The following is a 10,712-nucleotide window of genomic DNA, read 5'->3' on the forward strand; positions in this document are numbered from 1 at the left end:
AATTTCTACAACATTTTATATCTATGTATTTGCCAGTTATTAGAAACACACAGGGACATGCCGTCTAGGATGGACCAATAGCCTAACCAATACAGCCATTTTTTTGCACTCTCCTTCAAAAGCCACTCTGCTTTACTTAATGCATTAGAAGATAACTTCCTTATAAATTGTTTGAAGCTTATTTGTTGCCAAATAAGAGGAAAACCTGGGTATCATTTTCCTTTAGTTTCTTTTCTTATTTTTGAGTCCTGTGATGACTGGTACTATTCAAACATTGTTGGGTTTTAAGTTGAAAAGAAAAGAAAAAGGAACAAATATTAGCAGTCACAATTAATGGTCAAGAGACTGCTCACTGCTTAGTTGGTGGTCCCTGGGGCATCTTCACTTTGACGGATGGCTCTTAATAGTACTGTATTGTGTAACTTAGAAAGAGTTCAAAAATTCCCCAATGTCACAATACATCAGCATTTCAAGGCTTTTTTTTTTTTCATCTAGGTTCCAGAATATGGCACCAACATAAAGCAATGAGCTTTTTATGAATCTGGGATTCCGAATAGCTGTGTATTGTCCTTACTTGAAACAGATAAAGCTTTTTAAAAAGTGGCTGATTCTTTACACTACCATGACATGCACTGCCACTCCGCCCATGGCAATACACAGCAGGACTCCTTTAAGAATGCCAGTCATCTACCACTCACTTTCACTTCAGTACACACCATCTTCGAAGATCTAGAGTCTAAATATAGTTTAACCTCTCCATCTGCCATCCCAAATTCTTGGATAGCAAAGAAGAGGAGGAGAGGGTCAAATGCCCATTCCCATGTGGGTAATTTTTTTTTTCTTAATCATTGAATTCTTTAGAGAATTAAGCACCAATCTTAAGCACCAATCTGTAGTTGAAAAGGAACAGTCTTCTAAAACTTGGCAATTATTCACATTTTACTTCTTTTTTTAGTCTTAAAAATGAAGGGACGCTATCTTTTATTTCATAAGTTCTCTTTAAAACTTCTTTGAGTTAGCTTCCCAAACACTAATATAAACTTACACAAGTTCAATCAAATCTAATCCTACCACAAATATAACCACCATCTGTGTCTTAGAGAAAGTGACTCCTGGATGGGTGGGAATTAGCAAGGGCATGGATTGATTCCACAGAATATTGCATTTATTTTATGATTTTATTGTGACAGGTTCAGGTCTGAGATGAGGGAAATGGAAACAGCCTTGTTATAAAGAATCACACATTATAACACTTCTAATTCAAATTAAGCTTTTTTACAGGAAAATTACAAATGTATGTTCTAAGAGCTGACTATATACTTTCAAGTTTACATTTTCTCCCAACAGATTTCATCTTTCGCCATCATGTAATCCAGAGAAAAAGAATCACTTGTCCCATATCAGACATAATGGGAAACTACACAACCCCAAGAATATGGGGGCAAGGAGTGCTCTTCTTGGACCAACCAGCAGGTCAAAGGTGACCTATGTTACCACTCCTATGAAATAATGTGTTTCTCTATGACATGGAAATCAGACTTGATTTTAGACCACATAGTAGGGCTTTCCTCTTGATGTGAAACTAGTAACACCAGCAACAGTGTTTTTTTTTTTTTTCTTTATTCTTTTTTATTCTCAAACTGATTGTTAATGAGAAAAAACATGGAGCAGTTAACAATGCAACTCAAATATTAGTCTTCTCTTTCCAACTCAAGCACCAAAATAGGATACTCCTTTTCATAATATTCTGGCCATCATGTTCGTTTTTTCTTTTTTGGCTTCAGAGTCCTTTCCTAAAGGAAATATGCTACCTGGCATTCTATATTACTCCAAATTTCCAGGAGGAAAAATAAGACAAATGAAGTGACATCTAAAAACACCAGGGATTATGTTTTTAAAAACAAGACAATAATTTGACCTTCTTGCTTTAATTCTTCTCTATAGTAACTTGATGAAATATTTATCAAAGTCCAAGAGATTATTGATATGCAATAATGACTACACATTAATGGAGCTATTCATCATAAACTCATGACTGAAGTAAATGGAAAAGAAATTTATTCTGTTTATACAGTACTGAAACAACCAAATCATTTACAGATCCATAAAGTGCAAAACTCTAAGTATTATTAAATAATAACTGATAACTCTTTAATACTGCAACATCTTGAAATACCTTCCAAATGACCAAAAACAGATTAAGTTTTATTCAGAAATAGCTTCAGTTTCTTTTACACAGAATGGTATATTAAAAAAAACTAGTAATCCACGTAAGATATACACAAAACCCTGAACTGACTAGATTGCTCAATGAATAATACTCCACACTGTTTTGCTATTATAGATAAATGAGCTTATAATTCAATGAAACCCACTTAAGAAGCTCTAGTCTATGGAATGACACGTTCAAATTGTTTGGTCCTATTAGTTTTATTAACGAAAACCTCCCTTTCCTTTATAAGATGTTTAATTCCTCTAAATATCACCTTTAAAAGGCTTGACTTGATTGTTGTCAAAATAAGCCACAGGTCAAGTGCAACCCTCCAGTCTCCAGTCTATAGGCTTGACATGAGTTTCAGCTTTGTGTAAGCCAGACCTTCTCACGAGTTTTTCATTGGAGATTTCACAGTCTAAGGTTAACACTTTCCACAAAGTATCCCTCCCTTTCCTAGGCTTTGGGTAGAATGTCAAATTAATAATGACATGTGGTGTTCCTTAGGATAACCTGCTAAAATGTGATAATTTCCTTGGAAGAAAAGCCATGGGCTGCAATCACACGTCTGAGCTGACAGACATCCAAATGAATCCTATATAAAAAGAAAAGGTTGGTGTCTTCTTTTTGAATGTCCACTTTAAATAAATTCAAACAGATCCCAACATAAACATCTTCAAACTTGATGGGTTTTACGTGACTCATCATTTCATAGATTCTCAGCACCAAATCTCTGGACATTATATAAGGCAACCCACTGTAGTAAGGAGGGAATACCTTGAAGAGATATTCCTGGTATGAAATATGGGTTTTTTGGTAAAATCCTCTATAGGAATAATTACCAACTAGAGGATAACCTGCGAAAAACTCTGAGTGGTTTAAATTTAAAAGATACTTCACTAAATTGCTGCATTGACAAAAATATCAGTGTCTATCCTCATGATATACCTGGCATTGGGGCAAAACTCAGTTACCCACCTAAATGCCATAATGGTTTTCAAGGTCAGATTATTGTATGTGTCTAAAAACTCCTGTCATATTATGTCTCCATAAAGGAGGTGTTTATCCATTAAGGATAATGCTAACACTTTGTCTTCCTTTTCAGCCTGTTGGCTTAATAAGAAAAATGTAAGAACTTTATATCCCCACCAAGACTTTTCACCCTAAGTAACTCTAATGGCCTGCCTGGCTTTCACATCTGAGGGGTGTGTGGTCACCAGGATGACAAGAAATGGGTTTTGATGAGAGCAATTCAAATGCTCTTGAAGTGTGAAGTGGAAGTCTTGTCTGTAAATGGGTTCACACTCAGTGAAGTACATCCAGTTCACACATTCGATCACATTTGTAGACTGATACCAGCAGACTGAGGTACCACATCACTAGGAAACTCACGGGACAGCAGCAGGAGGCTCCATTTCAGAGATCTCAATGACATCCTAGCCGGAAGGGTGGTCAGGAGCGCCGGGGCCGTTCACATTAGCTCAGAAGCACGCAAGCCTCAGGTTTGTCTTGATTTTTCTCTTCTGAGTGAAAGACCTTCAGTTTCACTAACTGAGCATTCGATATGAGCAACTGAGCTTTCGACTGATGCTGAAGCTGAAACTCCAATACTTTGGCCACCTGATGCAAAGAACTGACTCATTTGAAAAGACACTGATGCTGGGAAATATTGAGGGTGGGAGGAGAAGGGGACGACAGAGGATGAAATGGTTGGATGGCATCACTGACTCAATGGACATGAATATGAGTAAGCTCTGGGAGTTGGTGATGGACAGGGAGGCCTGGTGTGCTGCACTCCATGGGGTTGCAAAGAGTCAGACACGACTGAGTGACTGAACTGAACTGAACATTAGACAGCAAGTAGCAGTCAAAATAATGCTTGCAATTTCTACTGAAAAACAGACTCTCAGATAGGCTTAAAATTCTGCTTATACTGCTTATAAGACACATGCCCGCAGAATTTCAGATGAGACTAAAGTACCAGCTGAAGTGTTCTGTTTTTCACATTCCATGCTTTAATTATAAGATCTGCCCCAGTGGGGCAGCTGAACATTGCCAAGGCCAGAGCCCCAGGGCTTGGCTGATCACGGCTCCACCCCAGCAGGGCTCAGGAGGGGGTCTGAGGAGTAGGTGGCACCACCCTGCCTGCCTCCCTGCCAATCAGCCCTGGCCCGGTATCCCTCCATGAGGGTATTTTAATCAGCGCTTTCAGTGTGTCCTTTATCTCCTCCTCTATAGCTATTGCCTCCACATTTCGTGTCTGCCCACAGCTTGATCCACTTCTGGTCCTTGCTGGATGCTTCAGGAGGATACATTATCAGACTAATTGTTCACAATGCATAAAAGCACATCACCTGACATGTGCGAATGCCTAAATAGCACTCTGCAGCACTTCACTGGCTCAAAGCCTACTACTCACACATCAAGGATGGCCAGCAGGCCCAGAGGCTCCAAGGGAGAGAAAGTGTTTGAATACACGGACATTTAACAGCTCCAAGGCTGGAGGTTCATGTGAGTGATGATTTCCATGCTAGTGATGGTGATATGTGAGGCTTGGAAGAAACAGCACCCCTCCCTCCCAGCTACACCCACTCAACTCATACAACACAGTAGTCCCTGACTAGGCAGCCTTGGGAACTGACATCCTAATGTCAGAGATGCCTTCTCCAAGTTAAGGGGCTGTCCTTTTCAAGGTGGAGTCTTCTGCAGGGCAAAGGCTACTGCTATTGCCTAGTGGGCTTATTAGGACTAGAATCTTCCATCCTCTTGTCAAAGTCCAAGTAGATAAAAAAATCTAAGTGATCTGGATGAGACATGGAAGGAGAAAATTGAGGGCAGGGAAAGAGAGTCCAGGTGAGTTGGGAAGTAGGGTGAGATTCCTCGGAGTCAGCCCTGTTGAATATGGGGGAAAAAGACCCATGACCAGTTTCACCTCCCCCACTTTGCTCAGGTTCATCTGGGAAGCATGATTTCTGCAACTGAGGACGGGGTGGGTAATATACCACTACTCAAATTCCATCACTTCATTCTCTTGTGTCATCTTTTTAATGTTTTTTCAACAGCCACAACAGTCTCGCTCAAATGCACATTTATTGCCTGAGTCATGAGCGACAACTTGGTGTTACAAGTTAGTTATTATTAAGATAAATACTTCAAATATTCAGCCATTTCCTCTTGCTTGGTTAATAACTTTGAACTTTGAACAGGATCACAGCCTGCCCTGTTTCAGATATATTCTTGGATAGAACAGAAAGGGTGATGAATAACCTACCTCGCTTTGCATATAAACCACAGCCTAGTTCACCTATGTCTATGGAATCGCGCCAGACTCCATCGCATGCTCTAAAAGGCCTTTTGCGGTCTGAGTTCAGTGGCCTCTTCAGCTTTGCTTCTTGTCACACTTCCATTTGCACCATTTGCTCCTGCCATACCAAAAGGCTTGCAACTTTCCCATATACACATTTCTTCAGCCTGAAATGCTACCCTTCATCCAGTGCCTTAATTTCAGAGCATTTCACGTAATTATACTCTGATCAAGTATTATTGTTTTTAGAAAGATTTTCCTGACAAGCTCTCCACTATTAACCCCATTTTCATTTATAGAGTTCCCTTCTTTAGGGTTTTTCTCATTAATTTACTTCTCCTATTAGTTCCTGGAGGTCAGAGATTGTCCTCTTGTCCTATTTTCTCTGTATCTCCAGTGTCTACTACACAGTAGGTACTCTTATTTGCTGATTAAGGGGATATAAACAACTTGTGCTTCCAAAACATTTCTTTCCATAAGTTGTCTAGATTCCATCATCACATACTTATTAAGCAACAAATTTTAATGGCAGAGTGCAGACAATTGCACGGTTAGACTGTTTCCACCTTTATTTTTCTCCATCATCTTTTCTTAGAATGTAAAACTCAGTAAGTAACTGATTGCAGCTCCATGAGTTGTTCGGATATCCATGCTGCTTCAATTCAGAGGTTCCACTCGGCTTTCTTTGTGCTTGGTAATTGAACACCAGCCTCATCGGTAGTAAGAAATGAGCTGTGATTTGATATGATTACAGTAAGTGAACCATGTTTATTTCATGTGTATGTATAAGGCTTCTCAACTTGCTTGGTCTTTTACATGGCAAACGAATTTTATGTTTGTTTTCCCTTAGTGCCAAGTGAAGGATATTTATGTCTGAATGAAAAGGAAAAATATTTTAGTTAAATATAACTTCACCCAGGAGAAAGGATTCTGAGCAGAGAGAAGAGCAGGCGACCCTAGGAATCTGCCTCCCAACAATTGCATAGGCAGAATCTTTGTGATGTAAATATTTTATAACTCTGGGGTCTGTAGAAGGCTTAGACTTTCAGGATAAGATGTATAAGGTAAATTGTGGTTAATTTTGGTCATTTTCAGCTCTTAGCACAGGAGCATCTGCCACCTACCCATACCCCCACCCTCCCTCTACATGGCAGGCAGCTGTATATGTGTTCTTTTCACACAGCTTGCAGGAACCAAGATGAGCAATGAGTACCTTATCCTCCAAATATTGAAGATCTGTGCTCTGGTTGCTGAGTGCTGCTTCTGACCACAGAGGTTCAGATAGTCTCTCACCTTATAAGTAACTACTTTAAATGGAAATGGATTTACATTTGTAAATGTAAACTCTCCAGTCAAAAGACAGAGACTGGTAGAATGGATAAAAATGCATGACTCAATTACATGCTATCTATAAGAGATACAATTGAGACCCAAGGACACAAAACAGATTGCAAATGATGGAAAAAGATATTCCATGTAAATAGTAACCAAGAGAGCTAGAATGGCCATATTAAGATCAGACAAAATAGACTTAAATCAAAAGTATTTACAAGAGACAAAGAAGGACATTGTATATTCATAGAAGTTTCAATATAGCAAGAAGATACAATTACAAATGCACCCTTACCTAATGAAAGAGCAATAAAAATATATGAAGTAAAAATTGACAGACTTGGAAAGAGAAATAAACAGTTCTACAATAATAGTCGGAGAGCTTCAATAACTGTCTCCTAATAATGAAAGACAGAAGATAAGTAAGGAAAAGAGAACTTAATGCAATAAATCAACTGATCTCACAAATTTATACAGAACATTCCATTATATACATTCTTCTTAAGTGCACAGGGACATTTTCCAAGATAGACAATAAGTTAGGCCATAAATTAACTCTCAATAGGTTAAAAAAGATAGATATCATACAAAATATCTTCTCTGATCACAATGGGATGAAATTAGAAATCAGTACCATAGAAAGCTGGAAAATTCATGAAATTATACAAATTAAACAACACAGTTTAAACAACCAATGCATCAAAAAAGAAATCACAAGGGAAATTAGAAAATATTTAGGAACAAATGAAAACACAACATCTGAAAACTTATAGGACACAGCAAAAGTGGTGTTGAGGAGCAAGTTTATAGCTATAAATACTTTGCACCCATGTAGGTTATTAATTAAATTCTCCCAATACCCCAGTAGGTTAGTCATTAGAAAAACACTAAAAAATTTAAAAGATCTCAAATCAACAAACTAACTTTAAACTATGGATCAAACTAAACTCAAAGTTATCAAAGGGAGGCAAATAAAAAGTTAGAGCAGAGATAAACAATACAGAGAATAGAAAAATAACAGGAAATTAATAAAACCAAAAGTCAGTTCTTTGAAAAGATTTTTAAAATTGGCAAATCTTTAGCTAAATGGACTAGGAAAAAAGAGACAATATGAAAATACCAAAGTAAGAAACGAAAATGGGGGCACTACTATCAATTTGGGTGCTTCTCTGGTGGCTCAGATGGTAAAGAATCCGCCTGCAATGCAGGAGATCTGGATTCGATTCTTAACTTAGGAAGATTCCCTGGAGAAGGGAATAGCTACCCACTCCAGTATTCTTACCTGGAGAATTCCATGGACAAAGGACCATGGTGGCCTATACAGTCCATGGTGTCACAGAGTCAGACACAACTGAGTGACTAACACACTCATACATACTATCAATTTTACAGAAGGATTGTAAGAATACTAAGAACAATTCTATACCAAAAAAAAAAAAAAAAAAAAAAAGAGGATAATCTAGGTAAAATGGACAAATTAATAGAAACACAAAACATAAAAATATTAGAAAATCTGAATAACCTATAATTAGTAAGGAGATTGAATGAGTAATCAAAAATCTTCTGACAAAGAAAATCCCTGGACCAGATGACCTCACCAGTGAATAAATTTAAATGCCACACATTTAAACAACTAACACTAATCCTTCTCAAACTTTTCCAAAAAATTGAAGAGGAGGGAGCACATCCTAACTCAGCCTATGAGGTTATCATAACCCTGATACCAAAACCAGGTAAAGACACCTCAAGAAAACTACACAAAATTTCTTTTGAATATTGATTCAAAAATACTCAACAAAATACTAACAAACAAAATTCAGCAGCATATAGAAAGAATCATACACCATGACTGAGTGGGATTTATTCCTCGAATGCAGAAACAGATAAACATATGAAAATTGGGCAATATAATAGGCCACATCAATACAATGAAGGGGGAGAAACACATGATCATCTCAATTGATACAGAAAAAGCATGTGACAAAATTAACACACTTTCATGATAAAAACAGTCAATGAAATAGGAGGAATAGAAGGAAACTACATCAATATTATAAAAGCTATATGTGAAAAACCCACAGAAAACACATACTCAATAGGGAAAGACTGAAAGCTTTTTCTTTAAGATTAAGAATGAGACAAACCTGCCTGCTTTTGCCACTTCTCTTCGACATAGTACCGGAAGTTCTAGTGAGAGAAATTAGGCAAGAAAAAAATATATATCCAAATTAGAAAGGAAAAGTTTAAATTATCTGTTTCCAGATGATATGATCTTTTGTATAAAAAAATCCTAAACATTTCACAAAAAAGTTCTTAAAACTAGTAAGTGAATTCAAAGTAGCAGGATATGAAATCAACACACAAAAGTCAGTTGCATTTCTATACTTGAACAGTGAAAAATCTGAAAGGGAAATTACAAGAATAATTACATTTATAATAACATCAAAAAGAACAAAATGCCTAGAAATTAACATAATCAAGGAGGTGAAAGACTTGTACAATGAAAACTATGAAACTTTGCTCAAAAAAATAAAAACATAAATAAGTGAAAACATCTCATGTTCATGGACTAGAAGCCTTAATATTATCAAAATTTCAATAATGCCCAAAGTAACTACAGATTCAATGCAATCCCTCTCAAAATCCCAATGATGCTGTTGGCAGAGACAGAAAAATCAATTCTAAAAATACATATAGAATCTTGAGGGACCCTAAATAGCCAAAGTAATCTTGAAAAGAATAAAACTGGAGGACTCACACTCCTTGGTCTCAAAGCTTATCACCCAGCTTCAGTAATCAAAACACGATGGCACTGGTATACAAAACATAGACCAATGGAACAGAATGGAAATCCCAGAAATAATAATGGCATATATGGCCAAATTATTTTCAACAAGGGTATTCAATGGAGAAAAGACAATCTTTTCAACAAATACTGCTGGGAATACTAGATACCACATGCAAAAAAAAAAATAAAATAAAAATAAAGAATGAAGCTGGACTTTTACTCAACACCAAAGACAGATGGATCAAACACCTCAATTTAAGACCTAATGCTATACAACTTTTAGAAGAAACCATAGAGTAAAAGTTTCATGACTGAATTTGATAATGATTTTTTGGATATGACAGCAAAGACACAGGTAACAAAAGAAAAACTAGACAAACTGGCTTTTATCAAAATGAAAAGCTTTGTGGATCAGAGGACACTATCAACAGGATAAAAAGGCAATCCACAGGATGGCAGAATATATTTGCAAATCACACATCTGATAAAGGATTCATAGCTAGGACATACAAATAACTCCTAAAACTCAACAAAAGAACAAACCACTCAATCTAAAATAGGTCAAGGACTTGACTAGACATTTTCCTAAAGAAGATATACAAATGGCAATATGCTTGTGAGAAGATGTCCAACATGACTAATAACTAAGAAAAAGCAAATTGAATGTATGAGATAACATCCTACCTACCTACCTGCCAATGCAGGAGACATAAGTGAAGTCGCTCAGTGGTGTCCAGCTCTTTGCAACCCCACAGACTGTAGACTACCACCCTCCTCCGTCCATGGGATTTTCCAGGCAAGAGTACTGGAGTGGGTTGCCATTTCCTTCTCCAGAGGATCTTCCCAACCCAGGGATCGAACCTGGGTCTCCCACATTGTAGGCAGACGCTTTACCATCTGAGCCACCAGGGAGATAATATCACTTTTTTAAATTAAAAAAGATAAATTTAAAAGCCCTATGACATTATTTTTTAAGAAACAGAGCCATCTGCATGCTACACATATTTCTTCATTGATATTACACATTACTCTGACAACTGTATAGTTAAACTGATGTGAGGAATATTAATTGAATC

General features: G+C 37.1%; 1 pseudogene; it reads right to left on the bottom strand.

Moving 5' to 3' along the window:
- Nucleotides 1-2,602: 2,602 nt before the first annotated feature.
- Nucleotides 2,603-9,022, bottom strand: LOC120861617 (annotated as a pseudogene).
- Nucleotides 9,023-10,712: the final 1,690 nt, after the last annotated feature.

This window comes from Oryx dammah, unplaced genomic scaffold, assembly GCF_014754425.2.
Source record: "Oryx dammah isolate SB20612 unplaced genomic scaffold, SCBI_Odam_1.1 HiC_scaffold_3, whole genome shotgun sequence".
NCBI classification, from domain to species: domain Eukaryota; kingdom Metazoa; phylum Chordata; class Mammalia; order Artiodactyla; family Bovidae; genus Oryx; species Oryx dammah.